The sequence below is a fragment of the Hordeum vulgare genome, chromosome 6H (assembly GCF_904849725.1).
Source record: "Hordeum vulgare subsp. vulgare chromosome 6H, MorexV3_pseudomolecules_assembly, whole genome shotgun sequence".
NCBI lineage: Eukaryota > Viridiplantae > Streptophyta > Magnoliopsida > Poales > Poaceae > Hordeum > Hordeum vulgare.
Genome location: NC_058523.1, coordinates 553,519,096 through 553,544,042, shown reverse-complemented (window position 1 = coordinate 553,544,042; position 24,947 = coordinate 553,519,096).

Here is a 24,947-nt window from a genome sequence, read left to right as displayed (position 1 = left end):
CCACAGTTCTAGACAGATGCTGACGCGTGGATGCCATGTTGTCCCGGTTGGTTAAATAAGCTTCTGCCCGGGTTCGCCGCAGCGACCACGTGGAGACCATTCGGTCCCGGTTCATAAGCGAACCGGGACTAAAGATTTTGGGTTTTAGTTTCAACCATTTAGTCCCGGTTCGAGAACAGGGGCTAATGGACCTCTGGGCTATTTTCTACTACTCACATAAGCCAATATGCCAACCAGGTACGAAGTTGCCTTTATGGCAATGGTGTCAGCTGACATTGATGGTTTCTGGAAATCATTTACTAATTTTGTTGCAAACACTTTTCATTTGTAAACATGATCCCATTTCTTATACAGGTAAGCCCGTAGGATGGAAACATTTGGTTCTTGGATGTATGTACACCCTATATGCATTGTTTTAGCAATTCAACAAAAGGTTAAAAAATTCTGAAAATATTTTTTAAATAAACTTGGCCTTTCATTGTACGAGAAAAATTCCACAAAAAAAAGATTACACTTTGACTTCTTTTGATTGTTTTGGTTAAAATAGTGAGGATAGTGACCTATAATAGCAAATAAATTTTGTCTTTTTTTTTGCCCAGAAGTCAATGTTGATTTTTTTCATGAAAATTTATATACTAGTGCAAAACAAAGCCAACTTTAATCCAAAAATACTTCTAAACTATTTTAAATTTTTATTTAATTGTTAAAAAGAATCTCCATATAGGATGCATATACAACCAGGAACAAAAGTATATTTCCCTAAGCCCGTATGATTGTTTACCTAGCTTCGCCCCTGATATCGACTAATATGGCCAGTATTTAACTTGATATGCCCCCAAATATATATAGACCGGTATGTAGATGACAACGATGATTGTATCCAAATTAAAAGTTGAAAAATAAAATTATATACTTTCAATTTCAACAATCACTGAAGTCATCTATAATATTTTTGTAAATACGCATATGTAATGTATCTTTTGTTAGCTTAGAGTAAGGATTTTTTGTGCCTATGTATTTGTTATGCTCAATCATCGACAATATATCTTTTTTTTACAAAAAAAAACATGTTTTGAACAAGAAAAATGAGAAAATTTCAGATATATTTGATCGCCGGTGCAAAACCGACACAACCCCGATATCTCTTATGAGTATATATTTCGAACGTTGGTGCACGTTTCATGCATAACTGCAGTCGGATTCCACGGGATTCGTCGTACCGCCTCCATATATCTTCCTATTCCTTCGGAATCTCCACTCACTCACTCCTTGAAAGGCATATGGATCATGGAGCTTCCATGCATGGATCGATCCGTTTCCCGGTATGCTAAGGTGCAATTTGCAGCAATTCTGATGTGACATCGCTGTTAGGTTGATCTCTCGTTCAATGGGCCCAACGGGCCATTGAAACCTTGACCCACGTCCTGATCGGGGGCGTCCAGCCCAAGCAAGGCTAGTAGGCCCCTGTCGCGCAGTGCTATAAAGAGGAGATGGGGACCATGGCACAAGACACGAGGTTCGTCGCCGTCACTGGTTCCCCACTCTCAACCCTAATCCGATCCAGAGAGTAGCACTGAAGCGATGGAAAGTTCATCACCGCCACTACCGGATCTCTCTCTGCTTTCCCACCGTCGCCACCATCTCACGACGGTAGCAGGAGGGAGCTCATCGAGCACGCTACAAGGTATTAATCTACTACTATTACCGGACACATCTAGCCTTGACGATCCACGGAATCTATCAATCGCATGTTCAAAAGTACCATCAACTGGATAGAGCTCCGCATGCACCTGTTCGAATCGGGAAGTGAGCACATACACTTGCTGCTGATATGACACGCCGGCCGTACGTACGTAGGCGATCGAGACTGCACACCCAATGGGACGTCGGCCTGCACATGACCTCATGGTACACGCCGTGTGCATTAACAATGTCACCATTGGGTTGGCCTTTGAAGGTCTTGCTTGGACAAAACCCCCCGGAATGATCTCTTGTGATTACCATGGCCCCGATTGGAGTCTTGGAGATGTGCTTATAATTTAAAAATGGCAATAGTCCTGAGCTGATGGTACGGTGTTTGGTCGGGGTAGAAAGGTGCATAACTGCCACATCTACACATATGCTCACGATACTTGTGCAATTTTTGACGTAACGTGTCAACGGCATGTTCCAAAAACTAGCCATGCATCAAGAGACGAGAGAGGATTTGTAGCATGCAGCGGCGCACACTTTGTGATCCGCATGTTACCTCGCGATTTAGAAAGTGGGCTGGCCCGAGTGGTGGAGCCAAGTTTACCGTATGTGTGGGCGGATCCATGATTATCTAAAATTTATACTCCCCTCATTCTTAAATATAATGTTTTTAAAGATTTCATTACGATAGACTCCTTTATTTTGTTCTGTATATATAGTCAATTGTAAAATCTTTAAACAATTATATTTAAAAACGGAGGAAGTAGCTACTATTGTATACGTGTTTTATCACTTTATTCTATGCCTTCTTACCATAATTAATGGGTGTATATATGTACATCCATGTCCCCTTGTAATTCCATCCATGACTGGTCCCTGCATCATCGCGCGCTTAAGCCCTTGATTATTTTGGGGACCCAACTACATGGGTGCTTTGTCAGAAATTGCATGCCGAATCAGTTAGGCTTCCTCTAATGCAAAGATGCTAGGAGTAAGTGAGGTGCTAAGAGCATTAAATATGTTAAGCAATCATAATCTTCAATGCATTGGTGCTTAGTTTGTTGTTGCTAAGGTTGTCTTATTTAATTGTTTAGCAACTAAAGTCTTGCATGCATAGGCTAGTTCCTTTCATTTTTAATGTTTTGCATAGGTTTCCGTGACTAGCACCATTTTCTCTTGAGGACACCAAAGTCCTCTCTCTCTTATTAATTAGATTGCCACATATGATTTTTTGCCTTGTTGGCATGCTTAGTACCTATCTAAAGTGGAGCATTGGGAGCAGCCTTACACCATGCGTCGACTCTGTCGTACTTTTCTTTTGACTTCTAATTTTAAATTTGATTTATCTTTCGAACCACATGTCCGATTTATATTTTGTTTGCTTGTGTGTGTTCCTTGCAACATGGACTTTAAGACAAGACCACTCCTGAATACATTTTGACAAGTTCTAAGATTTACAAGTTTCAAATATTAAAACTCGATAGTCGTAATATTATGTTTTTGTCAACTTTCACCAAGTTTTACCGAGTTTCAAATACCAAAACTTAATCATAAACCCCTAAACCTAAAACCTAAATTATTAAACACTTAATCTTAAAATACTAAACCCTAAACTCAGACCGTCACACGAGAGTTGTTCAACCAATTTGGTTGGTGTGTCATTTATGTGAATGCGGCAAGTAATCATGTTTTTTGACCGGCCATGGTCCTTCCTCATTTTATTTGTATTTTTGCGCCGGGCTTGTCTAGAGTACATTCAGATTTGAAATCATTATCCCACATCTAAGGCGACATCATATGTTTGTTGGACCGAGTCTTTAGTGGTTTCGATTGTTTTGTTGGTTATTGCTTTGTTAGAAACTTTTAGGCCGGATTTTTCTTCTTCTTTTTTGTCATACATACAAGGGAAGAAAAGAAAAATGTTTGACAAAAAAAATAAAAAATAAAAAGGTATCGGCTTTATAGAAATGAACCGGCGAATAACCCCCCTATTTGCACTCTGTGGTGGGTCAATTGTAGTTGTTTTGCAAAGTTTGTAGTTGCATATCTAATGATGGACTTCCAACTAACTGGCAACCTCCTCAATCATCATTGCCCAGCTGCTGATGCATCATCGACCATGCAATTTGTAGTTGGGATGTAGCACTTACAACATATTTAGTGGTGGACATGCAATCGGATGACAACTCAAGTTCTCATCCCAGTTGCAGTTGCGTCACATGCCGTGCAGTTGTTGTCACATATATACAAGATTTGCAATTGCAAGTCTAGTGATGGACATGCAGCTGATCAAGAATCCCCCTGCTTCAATTGCAGCCACATTGGGGCCATCCAGTTGTAGTAGGATTGTAACACTTGCTGTGGTCGGCATGCATGCACAGAACCCCCTCATGCCCCAGTTGCAGCCACGTCGAGGACATGCAATTGCAGCCGAGTTGCAACACTTGCAGTTGCAAGTCTAGTGATGGACATTCAACTAGCCAGGAAGCCCCCTCTTGCCCGAGTTGCAGCCATGTTAGGGGTCATGCGGTTGCAGTTGCAGAATTTCACTAATTTTTGCATTTTTTTGTGTGGTGGGAGAAAACCCCCGATGAAACTAAAAGAAAAGAAAAGAAAAGAGGACAGGCGGAAATGGGGAATGATGAAAAACTTCATGGAAGTAATGTGTCTCCCTCGCTTTCATTTGTGTCCTACACGCTCGCCTCCATCAGATGGGGATGTTAGGTGTGCCAAGATTAAATCTTATCTAGATGTGCTTTAGAAAATCTATTTTTTTTACAATTTTATTGAGCTTTTGTAATGAAGATGATTGCGTGCATCATAATGATAATGCAGAGGTATGCGCCTATCCTTTTTCGAAAAAGATGCTACATGTATAGCAAGTACACGGTTCTATTGTCTATACCTACTAATAAAGAAAATAGACATTCTTGGCCCGTCATGTTATTTTATAGAAAACCTCTTGATGTTTTTAACATTAAACCCGCAGTACATATCAGATGTTTTTTTTAAATAATCATATCTTTTAAACAGTAACTCCAGATTGAACATGCTATATATGAAATTTGATTAGAAAAATATGTAGAATTTGAATATAATGTTGTTTTACTTGTTATCCATTTAAAAAAATACTATCTGGATGCAATCTTAATCAATAATACATTATCCGTCTTTTTTTCATACTGGCACTAATCCGTATTCTAAATGAACATCTTGGCAAAATTAAGGATTTAAGACAAAATTGAAGACACTTGCCCGTTTCTTCGTATGTATGATATATACATGCAACCTCATTTAAACAGAAGACATGTGGAATCTTGAACTGTGCTTTTGTAAGCTAAGATCATCTTTGTTTGAATTGTAACTATAAATACTCAGATTATAGGCCATTTTTTGAAAATTCAGAACGTGTGGTATTCTTTTCTCACGTTGGGACGCACGGGCCCTTCTGCTAGTATAACTATATGCAACTAGCACTCTCCGATTTGCATGAGATTTGTAGGTGCTGGTTCCATCTATTTCTTTGAAAAAAAATACCCGCTTGCCGATCCGCTCCCCGATATAGGAAGGCACATACATGGCCCAGGCGGCAATTTACAGCAACTGCTAGCTGATGCGACATGATATCCGGCAGTAGTACCAACTAGGCATGCACTTTGTTCAAATCCGCAGGTGATAACACACGAACCCTGATACACATGACCTCAATCCTCATGCCACACGCCCCGGCATTTATACAAATAACAATATATGTCACATCGACCCATTAGTTTGGCCTTTGCGGGTCATGCTACGATACGCCCCCAAACGATCTCTTCTGTGATTATCATGATTCATGACCCCATTTGGAGTCTTGGAGATGTACATTTTGGTCGGTGGTCTATGGAGGGAAACGGTTTCTCATATGCATAATGCATGTGTTCGAAGAAGTGTAGCTTACAAAACGATCTTATATTATTGGATGAAGAACGATCTTATATTACTGGATGAAGGGAGTAGCGAGTAGACGCTTTGATTTTCGCGAATACGCAAGGTTTGTGTAACTTTTATATATATATATCTTTACCTATTAATAAAGCAAATATAGCTTCTGTCGTCCGTTATAAAAAATACCCTTAAAGTTTGCGTGAATTACCCCTTGTGCCACCGGTAAGTGAAAACACCGATTCGTTTTTTCAGCTCTTCTATTTAATTGAAGACTGCAGTCCCGCTACCTCATCACAAGTAGATGGTTTGCTGAACTGGTTCTGTGCTCTAGGTTCCACCCTAGAGACCACGGTTCGAATCCTGCTTCTCCCACTTTTTCTCACTCGGCGGGCCCAGCCTTTAGCTTTTTTTTTCCTTCTTTTTTCAGTTCTTCTATGTTTTTTTTATTTTTTTTCTTTTTTGGCATAAACTTTACAAAAATATTAATCATGGATTTAAGAAATGTCAAACTTATAAACAAAAGAGTTCCAATGTACAGTACGTAGGGATCATAAATAGTATACTTTTCTTTTATTTTGAAAATATTGATCATGTATTTAAAAAACTTTAAATGTGCATAGAAAATGTTTTTGATGTATAAGTATACAAAAATAAACAATGTGTATGGAACAAAGTAGACATAAAAATATATAAATTTTTGAAAATGTTAATCGTGTATTTGAAAAATGTCAAACATGTATATAAAAAATGTTCATGATGCATACAAAATATGTAGACTGTATAAAAAAAGTTGACATCAAAACTAAATATGTTTTAAAAATGTTAACCATGAAATTGAAAATATCAAACGTGTATATATAAAATGTTTCTGATGTCACCCGCAAAAAAAATGTTTCTAATGTACTCTCTGCGTCCTAAAATAATTGTCTCAACTTTGTACTAGCTTTAATACAAAGTTGTACTAAGCTTGTAAACGAGGAAGTATAAAAAACTGAGCAATGATGCATTGATGCTTATACAAACTTTATGTAAACCAATGGCTTAGATTTGATTTTTCATATTGTTTTAAACTGTTTTGCTAATGATTTTTGTTAAGTATATCGATGTTTATATGCAACCTTGAACATTTGGCATGCATGTACTTACAACTTGATTGTTTTCGATGGAGCTGTCTAATATGTTTGCAACCAAATTAAAACAACCTTGAACATTATATCAGCAAGACAAAAATAATGCTCTTATGCATATGCTATCATTAATTAATAAAACATACTTCACTATTTTCATCGTAACGGAAATATTTGTGGGCATCACCGAGGAGGAGAAAGACCATGCAACTTGAAACATCAAGTAAGATCATATTCATGTTTACTTATTATATGTTCATTAATAATATAAGTTCACATGACATAAATTTAAATTGTTTGGAATACCTGTACGCAATATTCTTTCATGTTTTGATTTCTTGATTTGTTAATTAAATATGCATCGAGTTGGCGTATATTCCCTCTGTAACTAAGCATACTGAACATAATGTGAGTGTGTGAGAGAGAGACCTTAAAATGTGATGTCATTTGGAATTAAAAGACGTGCACCTATTAAGGTCTTGAGTCGTGGTTATTGTGTTATAAGAGCGCGTGTTATTTTTTCTCCCGTTGCAACGCATGGGCTCTTTTGCTAGTTAGTATAAAAGGAGTGTGAAAATTACAAGGGTTTGGTACGTCCTGCCACATATTACGCGGCAGGGGCGTATGCAAGATGACCTGACCAGAAAGAAAGAGGTTGCTCAGCTTCTACTCAAGGAGGATTACATGTCCGGGGGGAAGTTAATCATCGCCTGCATTGCATGCAGCTCTCATGTCTCCTCCTATTACTTGGGAAGCTCCGCTGGCTCACTCACTCCTCGAAAGGCAGATCGAGCTCCCATCTAACCCATGTTTCCCGATACGAGAGCGTGCGTACATCAGCAACAAGGTACAATTTGCAGCGGCGGGACCTCATGGTACACGCCCTGTGCATTAACAATAATGCCACTTCGGCCGATACCGATCAATCAGTATGGCCTCAGGGCAACGGAAATAATAGCGTGCTACAAGATATATTACGGTCCTTTTTCAGATGTTACGGACGTTATAACGCGCTAATAGCGTGTTAGTACTCCCTATCTCCTAGTTTCAAATAACGTTAAAATGTCAATTGTATCACATAGTTTGAGTACTTGAGCGGCTCAAAAATTGTCCAGGAGCAGCAAATGCATAACCAGTTAACCGCATATAAGAAGCAGCATCGCATGCTCCCTATCTCCTCCATAGCCGCACCGCCTCGTCTCCTTCACATGACAGATGCAAGAAGTAGCCACATCGGCAGGAGCAGCAGTAGCCCCAGCCGCCATTGCTGCTCCTCTTTCCCACCACCGGCAGCAGTAGGAGTCACACTCACGAGCAAGCAGCACCAAGACCTCAACACGGCGGAAGAAGAAGAAAAAACTATTACCCGGTGGCTGACGTACTTACTGCCATTGCCGACGGCGTGGCTGGCATCGCCCCTTCAGAGCAAGTACAATAAGATACAGTCAGCAGACTGTAAGGATTAAAATACTATATTTTTGCTGAGTTGGATGAGAGAGAAGAGGAGAGAGAAGGGAAGCGGGCTCTTCGTGAAGAGCCGGCTCTAGCACGTGCTCCTAGGTGCTTTGTGAGAATGAAAGGTGAGCCATATATGATAAAAGTAGTACTCTTTTATAGCTAACTATTGTACAAGTTAGCTATAAGATGGGCTATAAGACTGCTTATAGCCAGCAGCTGGCTATCCTATTAACCATGCTCTCATGTGTTGGCTGGAATCGCCCCTTCATGTGTTGGCTGGAGTCGCGCTGGAGGAAGCCATCCGCTGCCGCTCACGAGAAGAAGTCGCCCAGGTGGGAAAGGTGAAGGTACTGAGGTTGGTAGTTCATCACATCATCTCCACCCGCACCCCCAACAGGCCATTCAAGGTGTCTTTTTTTCCGTCGCGCAAAAAGGATCCCAGTCACACCCGCGGGACGCCGAATTCCACCGGTTCTGATCATTTTTCGGCCCGGTGATCCCAGGCTGAACCCAACGCATTGGAGGGCTCCAACAGAAGGAAAAGTGACCCATGGACCATCACTGTCAGGAGAGAAATGCCTTTTCCCCGCCCAGATTCGGCCCATGCGCGGCAGAACGCCACTTTCCCTTTCGCCGCCATGCGGATACCGGCGCCACCCCTGCCACACCCGTTGCCCCGCCGCTAGAAAGGCCATTCCCACGCTGGAAAGAAAGGGTTTCGCCGCGGCAGCCTCCATCCCGTTCTAGGACGAGCTTTCCAGGACTCCAACCACGCAGGCGAGGATATCGGCGGCTACCCGCCCACCACGCCCACTAGGTCTTCGGCGATTTGCCTGTTCGACGATGGACTTTGATGACGAGGAGGCATTCGCGGCTCTGATGGAGGAGGAAGCCGAGGCCGACACCAACGACGAAGATCACCTCATGATCGTCACCGCTCTGGCCGGCATGTTCACGAAGAATGCAAAGTCGCGACAAGGTGGCTCGGTGTTGGGATGCCGCAAGAGCAAGCAGATGCCTCGAATGGAGGGACATTGATTGCTCTATGTTGACTACCTCGCCGACGCTCCACTACACGGCAAGATAGTATTTCGGCGCCATAATCGGATGAGCCAGAAGCTCTTCCTCAAAATTGTGAATGTCCTCCGAAAATTCGACAACTATTTCATTTGCAAGAAGGATTGGACCGACATAGTTGGATTCTCCTCACTCCAGAAGTGCACGACATCTATGACGATACTTGCATACGGAGCTCCCGGTGATGTACATGAAGACAATGGACGACATCATTGAGTGTTTGTACAAGTTTTGCAGGGCAGTGGACCAGTGGTGGAAGTGTTTGGACCACGATACTTGCGATCACCCAATGTTGAAGCCACTGCTCGGATCCTAGCACCAAATGAAGGAAGAGAATTTTCGGGGATGCTTGGAAGCATCGATTACATGCATTAGGGCATGAAAAAGCTGTCCATTTGATTGGTAGGGGATGTACAAAGGCGCGAAAGGATCTTAAAGTGTGGTACTTGAGGCAGTGACTACACATGATCTTTGGATTTGGCACTCCTTCTTTGGTATGTCACGAACTCACAATGACATCAACATCTTGCAGTGCTAAGTGTTAGGAGGCTTGCAGGAAGAATGTCGAGTGAGTATTTTATGTGCTCCAATCTCGATTTGCTGTTGTCTGGTACCCCGCTCTGACCTGGTCGAAATCTCAGATGTGGAAGGTGATGAAGTGTTGTCTCATATTGCACAACATGATCATTGAGTGCGATTAGGATGAACTAGTGTTTGACACTGAACCATATTTCAGACAGGGTCCTATTGCAGTTGTTGATCATTAGATACCGACATCATGGGCTGCCTTCCTCAATATGCGATAGGAGATTTGAGACCCACATGTGCATCAAGAACCGCATCACGATCTGGTGGAGCACCTATGGAGGCTCAGGGGCAACACCTAGTTCGACGTGTTTTCATTTGTGTTCAAATTATTAGCTTGCTTCGTTAAACTATTTGATTTGCATTGATTTCTATGATGAATTCAGTGATAAAAACATTATTTTTGTTGAATTTGCGTTGAATCTGAGTTGGAACTCGGCAACTGGGCTGGGGGGGGGGGAGGGGGCTGGGAGCCGGAGCCCCCTCATGCGGAAAATAGCACCGGCAAGCTCCTAAGAGACGCTATTTTTAGCCTAAAACACATGTGTGTGTGGGGGTGGGGGTGGGGGGGGGGGGTGGGGTGGGTGTACGGTGGGGGGAGGGTGGGAACGGGTGGAGGTGCTCTTAGGTCCGACCTTGTGAGATAGAATGAGAGAGTTGTGGGCTGTGGGTTGGGCTATTGTTTTCTCTTCTTCAGGGTTTTATCATGACGCTACAACTTTTACCTTTAAAATAGTGTGCTATAACGTGATTAGCAACGTAGTGAGCAAAATTGCTCAAACGTAACGCGCTCGTTCCAAATACGCTACAACGACACTATAATGTAGAAATAGTGTGCTATTTTTTTCATCATTAAATTATGTGGTTACATGTATTATAGCACATTATAGCGACCATATAACATAGAAATAGCTAAGTTCAGGAGTCATGTTCATTAACAATGCCATGTCGGCCGCTACCGATCATCAGTATGGCATCAACGCACCAAAAGATGGCGTGCTACAAGATATAGCACCGTCCTTCTCCGGATGCTACACACATTACATCATCTCTAACAGCTACACACAAATTTCGCGTCCAATAAAAATTTTAGCGTGCCACTGTAGCACTTTTAATACGCCTGGACCAGAGCATTTTCAACAGACATGTGCGAGCACGGCGCTCAATAAAGTGGGCCCCACCTGCAGTAGGCCATTGTTTCCTGCGCGCACATCAAATAAACTGCACATGATGTTGTTTTGCTCCGCGTGCTGAACCAATTATAGCGCACATGCGTTTTTTGTGCGTCCGGAACAGTTGCGCGCGCGTGAAAAAGACGTATTAAAGTCGCGCGTCTGCTGAAGATGCTCTTATAACGCGCTAATAGTGTGTATATTTTTGAATAGCATTAAAAAATTCAAATGTATCACATAATTTAAGAATTTCAGCAGCTATAAAATTGTCCAGGAGTAACGTATGCATAACCAATTAACCACATACAAGACGCAGCATCGCGTGCTCCCCATCTCCTCCACACGCCTTCTCATTAGCTACCCCCTCTGATCCATATTTGTTGTCATTGATATAGTATAAAGTTCCTGACAACTATAAATCAAAGGGAGTAGTATATTCTTTTTTTGAGGTGATGTTCATGAGCTAGCAATACAAGTGGCGGAGATTTTGGGGGAGTAGGGCACAACATACTCCTTTCACTTTTGCTTTGGTACACCCCTTAAACACATCAACAACTGAGATTATCCCATACCATATGATAATGAAAAGCATGATGTTCTCTTTTAAAAATATATCGCAGGACCTTGTATATAAATTGCGCATGCGCGAGTGATTGAACCGGCCCATTAAGCCATGTCCGCGCAGAAATACAAAGAAAAAGGAGAGCTCACAAGGCACACGCTAGCGCGAAATATATAAGAAAACTCAGCATCATTCATACCTATGAAATCATTTCTGAAAAAAGTCAAAACTTTTCTTGAAAAAATGTGAACAATTTTGAAATTTCGTTTTTTTTGAATTATTGAATGAAACTTGACCAATTTTTTTTGGAATTTGCACAAAATTTTGAAAGATGAACAAAATTTCTAACATTTTTCGAGACATGAACAACTTTTTAGAAATTTGATTTTCTTTTTTTGTTTTTGTTTGTCCTGCTCTCCTTCTATTTTTTATTTCTATTTTTTCCCATTGACTTTTAACAAATTCCGAACATCTTTCGAAACATGCACAATTTTAAAATTAGTGAACATTATTTTTTTCAAAATTAAAGAACAATTTTTAAAACACAAAAAAAACATGAGCGATGTCATCGCCTAGTTGGGCGAAACCCTAAGCATATTTCTTTCTTTCTCTTTGTTCGTTAATTCATTTTCTCCTGTCTGAACTTTAGTATTCTTGTTGACACGTTTTTAAACATTTGAAATAGTGTTGGAAGACCCAAAAAATATTTTCGTTTTCAAATATGTTTACAGTTTCGAACAATATTCTTAATTTTTTTTAAAGTCTGATTTTCATTTTTCTTGTTCAGAAGTTTAAGAAATATTTGTGTTTAGAAAAAGTTTATAATATTTAAAAATTACGTGGTTTGCACTTCGTATAGAACATCAGTTGTTGGGAATATGTTCACGATTTTGGAAAATGTTTTCAAGTTTGTAAAATTTACGTACACAATTTGGAATTCCCAAATTATTGATTTTTTGTGGAAATTGTTAGGATAAAAGAAAATATACATGTTGATTGATAATGATGGAAATTAAAAATAACAGAGGTATTCAAATTAGAAAAACTACCGGCTTACCCCAACATCCTTTGTTGAATATGATCTAGTTTTAGACATTGTGGAAACAACTCCAACTATTGCAAGTAGGTACGGTGGGCATGCCGATGTTAGGCATCTATGGCAGGTTTGAATAATTTTCGACACCGTACCGTATGCAAGTTGCGACACGTCCGGCCGTTTATCGACTTTTTTAACCCAAAAAACTCTGAAAAATGCAAAATTTATCGAAAACCAAAACAACTCGGCATGATGCATTGAATTGATCATGCAAGGCCATGATAAAATTCATGACATTTCAAGGATGTTGAGAAACAACGTCCTCTCATATGGAGCCTTGTAGCCTATCTGAACACCCTTCATTGAACAAAGTCTAGTTGTAGAAGTTCTTAAACTGATCTCAACTTTTGAAAGCAAGTGGGAATTTCCATGGTAGGCATCCGTGCCAGGTTTGAGCGATCTTGTACGTGGTATGCAAGCTGTGACACGTCTGATCATTTATGGACCTTTTTTGATTGAGAAAACTCCAGAAAATGCGAAAGTTGTCAAAAACCAAAACTTGGCATGTTGCCTTGCATTGGTAATACAAGGTCACATAAAAAACTACGGCCATTTCAAGGATATACGTGCTCTCAGACTGAGTCTTCGAGTCTATCAGAAGACCCTTTACTGAATATGGTCTATGTTTGGACATCCTTCAAATGGCCTAAACTATTGCAAGTAGGTGGGCATAACCATGGTAGGCATTTATGCCGGGTTTGAACAATTTTCCACACCGTATGCAAGTTGCGAAACATCCAGTGATTTATTAGACTTTTTTGACCGAGAAACTCCAGAACATGCAAAATTTGCCGAAAACCAAAACAACTTGACATGTTGTCTTCAATTGGTCATATAAGTTCATGAATTTTTTTTGGGGCCATTTGACTGATTCCAAAAACAGGTGCTCTCAAACGCAGCCTTCTGCCCTATTCGAACACTCTTCATTAAACATGGTGTTTTTTTACATTCATGAAATGACCTCAACTTTTGCCAGCAGGTTGGCCTGCCCATGATAGGCATGCATGACATGTTTGAAAGAAAAAGATTATTAAAATCATAATTTAAACACATACTTCATTTTTTTATTTTAACTATTCCCTGTTTCCCTGCACGACAATTGACCGACCCAGTTGGGCAACCTCCCGCGAAAAAAGTAATTAGTATGTGAACTTTTAAAAAAATTGATGATTTTTTTTTCAATTTCACGAATTGTTTTGGTAAATTCGTGAACTTTTTTTCATATTCGCTAACTTTTTAGATCTTTCGACCTAGGTGCGGGGATAAAACTAACAAATCAATGATCGAATAAAAAAACAAACTTTGGCTTTATTGTGTTGGTGTTGAAAAACTTCTGCCACATGTAGCAACCAACACACGCGTGCGACACATATGTCAATTCCCCGGACCAAGGTGATCACTTGCACAATTTTTTTACAATTTTGGAAAAAAAATCACAAAATCAAAAAATTCCATAGATTTGAAGAAGTTCATGAATTTAGTAAAAGTTTGTAAAATATAAATATTCATTCATATAATAAATTTACGGATTTGAAAAAGTCCAAAATTTTAGAAAATGGAAAAGAAAAGAAAAATGAAGATTAAATAAATGATAATAGAAAAGAACAAAACCGTAGAAAAACCTGCCAATTAAATAAAATCAAAAAAGAGGAAAACTAGTCCGAATTGGTTACTGTGGGTGTAAGTAAACCAAGGGGTCCAATCCCAGCTCACACATTGATTATTTAAAGGTTAAACTAATTAAATGAAAATAGGCCAGGCCAGGACGGAGGGGTGTGTGCGCCGGTTTCATCTAACGGGCGGGCGGATTGCCTGTGTACAACTCATACGTGTCATATACAGGGTTGGGTATACCTTATGGTCAAATGACCATACTGCTTTTATACGGTTTGTAAAGAAGGGTGCAAGGCGGGTGGGGCGTTTTGAAGGACGAGCTCCATGAAGCTTGTTTTTTTTTGAAAAATTCAAAAATTGTACTTTTAAGTTTCAAACAATTCTGAAAAAATCATACACGTTCATATGGATGTATTTTACATGTGTGTAAAATCTGACGACGAAATACATTATGGTGCGAGCTACACAATAAAGACAAATGCCTTCATTTTTTTGTGAACAGTGAATGCACTGTTCACCCTTTTAAAAAACATGATTTTGCCTTTTTTTGTGTAGCTCTTACTCTAATGTATTTCATCGTCAGATTTCACATACATGTGTTACACATCCGTATGAACATGTATGTTTTTTTCAGAATTTTTTAAAACTTAAATATATGACTTTTAGATTTTTCAAAAAAATGAGCTCCCTGGAGCTCGTCCTCCAAAGGGCATTTTCGGGTGCAAGGCTCTATTTCTCTAGTCTCTTCAACACGGCTTTTCTTGAATTTTAGTGCTCAATTTTTCTACACGCTGCTGAAATATTGTCCAAGGAATGTATTAGTGCTAAAGTAATATATTTTGCAAATGTAGGTTCAGTATGACTAATCGTCATTGATAATTTTCACCACTTTATTCAAAAGTCCACAGTGTCTATTACATGAATGATATCAGGAGTGGTGACTAACCAAACGTGCTTCTGCTATCAATGGACGCATGATCTAGCAGTATGACTAATCACCATTGATAATTTTCACCACTATACCATGCAGCTAGAGAAGCCGTCACTTCTGCTAGATCATGAGCTTCAGAATTTTATTCCCTTCCTTCGTGCACAACGTCAGATCTCTCAACATGCCTCGGTCTTGATTGAATATGTTGGCTTTTGAACGTGCGTATGCAGCTGTACAGGCGTGCCTACGCGATTCTTGCTTCGGCCGGCTACTTGACGGAACTTGCGTAACTAGCGACACGAATAAAACTGATCGATGGATTTGATGGCTAAAGGCCCGTGTCGAGCCTTTGCTTTGTATTGCTTTTCATTTTTCTGGTGTTACAATCAACACCCCTAGGGTGTCTTTTATACACGTCCACAAGGGACTATGGAAATAGACTAGGACTAGGAATCCTAATACTACTAGGACTCGGTTTGGCTTTCTTTCCTAATCCTACATGAGCAACATGATTAACATCTACATTCACCTCCTTAATCTTGTTGCTTGACTTCACTTCTTGCACTCCGACTTTCCTCCTCATCTCGATGAACTTCTGTCGACCGAGGGACTTGGTGAAAATATCGGCAAGTTGGTCTTTCGTGTTCACATGTTGAACTTCGATCAACCCTTCTTCAATACACTCCCGGATATGGTGGAACCGGGTATCTATGTGCTTGCTCCTTTCGTGATGAACCGGATTTTTGCACAACGAGATTGCAGCTTGGTTATCGATCTTCAGTGACACCTTCTGCACCTCCCGCTTTGCAAGAATAGTTAGGAGTCTTCTCAGCCACACTGCTTGACAAGCCGCCGTGCTTGCCGCTATGTATTCTGCCTCGCATGAAGACAGTGCCACCACCTTTTGCTTCTGAGAATTCCAGCTAATCGGATTCGGGCCAAGGTAGAAAACCATGCCCGTTGTGCTCTTTCGGTCATCAACATCACCTGCCATGTCGCTATCTGAATATCCACGAAGGATCAATCCTTCCTTTCCCTTTCTGTACGTGCAACCAAGATTAATGGTGCCTTTCACATAGCGCAAGATTTGATTGACCGCGTTCATGTGCTCGGTTGTCGGATTCTCCATGAAACGACTCACGATCCCGACTGAATAAGCCAAGTCAGGTCGGGTATGCACCAAATATCTTAGGATGCCCACAACGCTTCGATAAATTGTGGTGTCCACCGGCGGATTAGAGCTACGCTTGCTCAACTTGTGACGTTGGTCCATTGGAACTTGTGTCGCGTAGCAACCTGACATGCCACACTTGTCCAATAACTTGACCGCGTAAGCCGATTGACATAGGGAAATCTCTCCGGAGCTTTGCTTCACTTCGATGCCCAAGTAATAGCTGAGTAATCCCAGATCACTCATGCTAAACTTGTTCTTCATTTGCGCCTTGAAACGTTCAATTTCTTGTACGCTATCTCCGGTGATAATCAGATCGTCGACATAAACTCCAACTAGAAGGTTTGAGCCTTTGGAGTTCTTTGTATAGACTGCGTGCTCGAGGGGACATCTCTTGAACCCGAGCGAGACCAGACTTCGGTCTAACTTTGAGTTCCAAGCTCTTGGCGCTTGCTTCAACCCGTAAAGTGCCTTCTTGAGCTTGTAAACTTTCCCTTCTTCGCCTTTCTTCTCGTAGCCGAGGGGTTGTTCCACGTACACTTCTTCTGTGAGATCGTCGTTGAGGAAAGCGGATTTAACATCCATATGATGAACCTTCCAATCCTCTTGTGCTGCCAAAGCTAGGAGCACTCTCACCGTCTCGATTCGAGCAACCGGTGCAAACACCTCATCATAGTCAACTCCTTGACGTTGAACGTACCCTTTGCAACGAGTCTTGCCTTGTACTTCACAATGGCACCCTCCGTGTCCTTCTTTAACTTGTAAACCCACTTCAAACCTATCGTCTTTTGGTTTGGAGGTCGGGTTACCAAAGTCCACGTGCCATTGCTCTCAATTGCCTTCATCTCCTCATCCATGGCGTGCGTCCAGCTAGGACTTTTTCTCGCCTCTACGAAGTTCGCCGGCTCCTCAACTCCGAACAGACATAGTCCGGAGTACTCGAGCGTAACTGGCTTTGTGTACTTGTAGACTTTCTTGAGGGTCTTGTAGCGACGAGGCCCTGAGGAGTCCGTTGTGGCTTGCGAAGGAGGCGACACAAATTGTGTCGGTGTTGATGCACTTGAGGAAGACGGCTGAGACCTTGGTGTGTCATCGACATCCGTGTCGTCGGCGTAGTCGTCGTGACCGTGACCATCATCTTGATTGTCGTCGTCACTATGCGCCTCGTTGTCGATGTTGTCGTCGAGATCTCCACCTGTGTCGTGCGCGGCATTGTCGCTATCTCCTGGCGACCTATGCGCGTCGTCGTCGGTGTCGGCACCATGATGATCACTACCATTGTGGTCACCTTGGTTGGGCGTCTTGCCAATCACCTGGACATCCTCCCCTGCATCATCATCAGTTGGAAATTCAACTGCAAATATGTTACTGTTTGGAGCATCGTCGGCTGCGGCGCTCCAATTCCACGCTTGGTTTTCTTCAAACGCGACGTCGCGTGAAATCCGTAGACGCTTGGTTTGTGGATCGTAGAAACGGTATGCCTTGATGCCAGAACTGCTCTCGTATCCGATGAACACCATCTTGGTGCTACGATCGGCAAGCTTTGTGAGGTGCGGCTCCGCCGTCTTCACATGTGCCACGCACCCGAATGTCCGTAGATGAGACACATTCGGCTTACGTCCGTAAATTGCTTCATACGGAGTCTTGCCGATCACCGCCTTCGTTGGAGCCCGGTTGAGAAGATAGACCGCCGTCGAGACAGCTTCTCCCCAAAAAGTCCCCGGCAGGTTCTTGCTCTTGAGTAAACTCCTTGCCATGTCAACGACGGTTCGATTGCGCCTTTCAACGACCCCATTCTGCTGCGGCGTGTAAGGTGCCGTGAGGAACCTCTTTATGCCAATCTTCTCGCAGTAGTCGTTGAACTCATTCGACGTAAACTCTCCGCCGCGATCTGTCCGTAGAGCGCGAACCTTCAGCTTGTGTTCCATCTCTGTTGCAGCCTTTAATTTCTTGAACGCTTCAAACGCCTCATCTTTAGATCGTAGGAGAATGACCCACATATATCTCGAGTAGTCGTCTACCACAAGGAAGAAATACTTCTTTCCAACGTGAGTTGCCGGGGTGATAGGGCCACATAGATCACCATGGAGCAGCTCGAGTGCATCACTTGCACGATAGGTAGACTGAGCAGGGAATGGCCTGCGGTGCTGTTTTCCAACCAAGCACCCGTTACATACTCGATCAACATGGTCGATAACTGGCATCCCGGATACCATCTGCATCTTTGACATCTTCTTCAAGGCGTAGAAGTTAACGTGTCCAAATCTAGCATGCCATAACCACGAATCATCATCACTCTTGGCAAGCCAACACTCCGGTTGAGATTGATCAAGGTTGAGGATATAGAGCCTATTCCGTGAGCGATTAACACGAGCTAGCACGTTTCGGAGGTTGTCGAAGATCGTCATCACTCCGCTCTCTATATTCACCTTGCATCCATTCTCGTCAAGCTTCCCAATAGAGATGATGTTGTTGCGCAGCCGTGGGATGTAGTACACTCCGGTGAGTATGCGATGTTCGCCTGTGAGACCCTCAAAGAGGACAGATCCTTGCCCGCAAATCTCCACAGCTGAACCATCACCGAACTTGACCGAGCCTTCAACATCGTATTCCAGCTCGAGGAATTTCTCCTTGCACCCCGTCATGTGGTTACTGGCACCCGTGTCGAGATACCACGACACGTTCTGATCACCGGATAACTTTGGTGTCACTTTTTCCTCATGAAGTAGCACCTTCCGGCTTGGTTTCATAACCACCGTTTCAGCGAGATCACAAACTTCGGCCATCAGAAGACCTGGACCTTCGTCTTCCTGCTTTGCCAAATTTGCCTTGATCTCCCGCTTGTTAGGCTTTGGACAATCCTTCGCAAAGTGACCCATCTTATTGCAGTTATAGCACTTGACCTCGGACAAGTCCAAGTTCCGTGGTTTCTGCTCTTTAGATTGGCCCGCCTTACCACGACCTTGTGGTTTGCCTTTTCCTTTGCCTTTTCCGGTTTGTCCATCGCCCTTCGTGTTGCTTGAGCCTTCGCCACCGTCACGCCTTCCTTTGCTACTTGGGGCCTCCCAATCTGCGTGCGAGTACATGAGTTGGTCACTACCTCCTCCTTTGCCTTTTCGACAGCCACGAGCATTCTCTTCCCACGTCCGCAGGCGTCCGATCGCCTCCGTTATGGTCATGTCGTCGATGTCGTAAAGCTGCTCGAGCGTGCCGATGATGTACGTGAATTTATCAGTCACTGAACTGAAAAACTTCTCCACGATCTCGGTCTCCTCGAGCTTTGAACCAAGCGCGCGGATCTCTCCCACCAGAGTAGTAAGACGCATGGCATAGTCGTTCACCGATTCAGTTTCCTCCATCTGCAACTTGTGAAATTGGCGCTTCAGCACTTGTGCCCTTGCCTTGATGACGCGATCTTCTCCGATCCTCATCTCCTTGAGTGCGTTCCACGCCTCTCTTGCCGTCTCGAACTCCGCCAATGTCATCAGCACGGAATCTGGCACAGACTGGGCTATGGCGGCCATGGCACCTTCGTCGGACTCGTCATCGACGTCGTCGTCCGTGATTGCCTGCCACACTCGAAGGGTTCGGAGAATAATCTTCATCTTCACCGCCCACACGCCGTAGTTGGCGTCGGTGAGCATCGGGTACTGGATGGGGATGTTGCGATGCGCCTGGACGTTAGCGCCGCTCGTTCCTCCACCACTGGTTGCTGACTTGACGCCCTTCTTCACCTTGTCGCCGTTCTTGTTCGCCTTGGCACCGCCGCTGTCGGACTTGACCGACTCAGCGTCGCTGTCCGTCATCGTAGATCGTAGATCGTCGAGGCTCTAGATACCAATTGTTGGCTTTTGAACGTGCGTATGCAGCTGTACAGGCGTGCCTACGCGATTCTTGCTTCGGCCGGCTACTTGACGGAACTTGCGTAACTAGCGACACGAATAAAACTGGTCGATGGATTTGATGGCTAAAGGCCCGTGTCGAGCCTTTGCTTTGTATTGCTTTTCGTTTTTCTGGTGTTACAATCAACACCCCTAGGGTGTCTTTTATACACGTCCACAAGGGACTATAGAAATAGACTAGGACTAGGAATCCTAATACTACTAGGACTCGGTTTGGCTTTCTTTCCTAATCCTACATGAGCAACATGATTAACATCTACAGAATATCCCTGAATATCAAAGCTGATGGCCCTAAATGCCTCCTGTCGCTACTGTCACCCTTTGAAGATACGAGTCCGACGCCAAGGAAAAGCCCTCACAACATGCATGTGCTTCAAGTACCTCCGGATCCACATGCTCCTCGAAACAATTGACTGAAGCACAAGACATTTGCCATCTTCACCTCTTTCCAGTTTATAATTAAATGAGTGCATGTGTTATGACCAGAGACCCAGTCAGCCAAACTGATCCAGTTATCTTAATAATATTAGGGGTTAGCCCTAGCCCAGTTTATTATAGCCTAGGGAACTTATATATAGTCATGTAATCAACAGTTTTGAGATTAAGCAAAGATCAATCTATTTTGATCGGCTCCAACTAGGAGCCGGTGCCCTAGCCCTAGCCGCCTCTACTACTCGTTGCCGCCTCCTCCCTGCGCCGAGACGGCGCTGTCACGCCGGTCGCGGCGCCCTCGTCTCCTCCAATCTCCCTCCTACCCTTATAACCTAAGACATAGGACCGGTAGAGCCCTAGTTTCTACCAGTATGTAAGGAGTACTACTACCTCCTCTCCGGTTTATAATTAAATGAGTGAGTGATCCCCACTAGCTTCAACTAATGTAAATTTTGCCTTCCCTGTTGCACCTACACCACATCTATTGTTTTGAGCCTTTGGATGAGGGTTGCTTGGTGAGGATCACATACCCTATATATGTACAAAAACTATGAGCACTACTGATCGTGGTTACTTCATATGTAAACTATACTACTAGCTAGTAACCAGGTGTATGTAAGCATAAATAAACTTGTGTTTTTTTTCAGATTACAACAACACACTTACACCACCACACTACGTATACACACATGCACACCCTAACTAAAACACAGCCTAGATGTTGGATGGAAATCAATCAATTCGTCCGATGCCTTACATACTGTGGGAAACACGATTTACCAAGAATATATGCATGCATGTAAGCCACGCGTCTCATGGGCTGAGCTCACGACCCAGGGTGCGCAGGTTGCAGACGAAGGAGAAACACAACTGAGAAGGAGCATTAAGTTGAGACGACGCAATCAGGAAGAAGAAAACATAGCGGGAAGGATGTGGTTAAGAAGAAGAAACACAATTAAGAAACACAACATGGTTGAGAGGATCTATTTCAGAAAGAGAAACATATTTTAAATGACACAATTTAGAAGAAGAAACACAATTGAAACGGAAAAACACAGTTGAGAAGGAGCACACAATTGAGACGATGCAGTTGAGAAGGAGACACCATAGTTGAAATGACACAATTAAGAAGGAGAAACACAATTTAGAAGGATGGCATTATTTGATAGGATGGAGTTGAGAAGGAGAAATGTGGTTGAAATGACTCAATTCAGAAGGAGTATCAGGGTTGAAAAGGAGATGTAGTTGAGAAGGTGAAACACCGTTGAAAGAACACAATTGAGAATGAGAATCGAAAAGGTTACACAACACACACCCAAGACATGATACAATTGGTGTAGAAGAACAATTAAGCACAAAGAGATGAAGACGCACTCGATGAACCAAGGACCCATAAATGACACCTTCAAAAAGGAAATGACAACAGAGTCATGCCACCATCCAATACGAAGGATCTAGATCTTAACCCGGAGTCACCCGAAGAAAAAAGATTAGCCGCAATGATGCCTTCAAGAAGGAAGCGACTCCTATGACATCATTGCCGCGGGCCTGGCCGAAGCCAGAAATGACCCTCACCAAGAATATGGAGCGACCAGTCACGAGAACACCTACCCGGAACCCTCACTGAATTCCTAGCCCATGCCACCATGCTGCCCGCATGACCATGGCAATCAATCCGCACCTGAGTCATGAGCTTCGCCCCCGAGACCAATGGCTTCCACCACTGATGCCGCTGCAAGGGAAACCGAGACCCCCACTACCACTACCCTTGTACATGGACACCGTCGATCGGTGAAGATAAAAGGCGCCCCCTTTCACCCCAAACCACGGTCGTTGGTAGGAAGGTGGCCCAACCAACAAGAATCTGGTAGGAAAAGGTCACCGCCAACCCCCCAACTATGCCACATCCCCGTGAACCAGAGACACCACCACGACCCACATAGCTCCTCCAGATTTCAGTGGCGGCAAGGCCGGGAGGCCTCCTGATTTTCTCCTGCCTCCTTCCCTGGATTGCCCCGCCACTACCAATCGTCCACCGATGCACTCGCATTAAGGCAATGCCACAACCAGAAAGGAGCCAGAATGGATGATGTACCTCGCACCCGAACAGAGGAGGTAGGAGGTCACCATCATTGCCGCACGAGCACCCCCCACCAGCCGATACCCACGACATCGGGCGCCCGCCCGTGTCCGATATCGCTAGTGACTCGCACCGTAAGCCGACCAAATCTAAATGCCGCCACCGTAACAGCCTGATGTTGTCCCTGTCCAACACGCATGGACCACCACCACGCCACCACACATGTGCTTCGGCGTGCTGCCGTGCCACCACGCGTGCTACCAAGCATCATGTCCCAGCTCGGCCACCTCGATCGACGCCAATGCCTCCTTGCGAGGAGATCCCCGTCGGCGACAACAATCCGATTTTGCTTGGCCGTGCCCTCTTAGGAGACGACGCTGACTAGGGCTCCCTCTCGGTCGCACGTGGGGCGACATGAGAGCGAGGGAGGAGCGAAGCAGTTTTGTTCTTCAAAATGCATTTTCTCCAGGATAAAAAGAATTGAGATGGATAACCACCGTTAAGAGGACACATTTGAGAATATGCAATTGCAAAGGATGATGCAATTGAGAAGGAGAAACACAATTGGAAGACCCCAACAAATGAGAAACACGGTTGAAAATCCATAGTTGACAAGCAAATACGCTGTTAAGTGTTTTGCCTCGTTTAATAAAATGGGGCAGTAAAAAAACTCCTTTCTCTTAAAAAGAACATTGCTAAGGCTACCTCCAATGCATCCGTGGTAAAATAAGGTGCTAAGCACATTAAAGTACATAGCAATTAAAGCCCCCAATGCGTAGGTGCTTAACTTGTTGCTAAGCATCCTTCATTTAATGATTTAGCAACTAAAATTCTTCATGCATTGATGGATTTCTTTCATTTAAGTGTTTTGCCTCTGTTTCCGTGTTTGACATTGCTTCTTCCTAGAGTTATCACACTCATCTATCTTCTCTTAATTACCTTGCCACATCAGATCTTTCGCTTACATGGCAGCCTTAGCACCTGTACAAGGTGAAGCATTGGTAGAGGCCTAAGATGACGCAACTGATAATATGTAATTGGGAAGGAAGACACAATTAGGATAGTCGCTATCAATTCCATGGCTTAGTAGATTCTTTTGGGGTGGTAAACACAGTAGGGCAAAAAGCTTTGGATTTGTAGCGTATCATCAACAAGTCCATAGCTAGGGTTACAATGAGTTTGTATTTTTTTTTTGTTCCATAGATGGGTTCTCCTGACATTTCCATCAAGCTCCTCCACTAAACACGAGCGTTCATGGACGAGTCATGCCTTAGAGCATCTTCAAAACTTACCCGCAAATGAACACCTTAAATGTTTATTTTTATGTTTGAACGTGGTCCACGAAATGATAAGGAAACGAGTCATTCAAAACTATCCATAAATTAATCCTTATTTGTCGGGTAGAAGAAGAGAGAGAAAAGATGAGCCATGCAAGTGAAGGGAGAAAAAAAAGAACCACATAGAGGCTTTGTGTTAGACAAGTACATGTTCGTACTCCGGCAAAGCCTCCTCCTCTTTCATGTTTGTTGCTAAGATACCGAAATTCACACATCCAGACTGTTAAACGATCATATAGGGATCCCTGTTGGATGATGGATGATAAACTGGTCCGAACACTGCTGTCCGGACATATAGTAAGGTTTGTGAGTCCGTTTTGAAGATGCCTTCACTCCGCTTAACCAAACCTCGATACTTGATGGCTCATATCGAGTAGCCTTTGGAGGTTGCTTGGATGAAGAAAGTACACATACCTGACGATCAGAAGGTGGTTTCTTTCTTGATGGATGGAAACGGGTACACACATGTCTCATGATACATTCCAAGAAGGTACTGCCGTACTGCCTCAGATGGATAACAAGTACACGTTTGATATATAACTAGCTAGTACACTTGGATTGCATACGATAAGTACGGTACTGGCTCCGTTTAAAAATTCTCCACTGGCTCGTCCTCAAAAGGCAGAGCTCGTCGATCTGTTCCCCGACATGGGAAGGCGCATGCATGGGCGAGGTGCAATTTACGGCAACTGCTCATGTTACATCATATATCCACTTGTTCAATTGGGAAGCGGGAGCACACGAAAACCCTGGCCGTACGTACGCGATCAAGAGAGATTGCCCA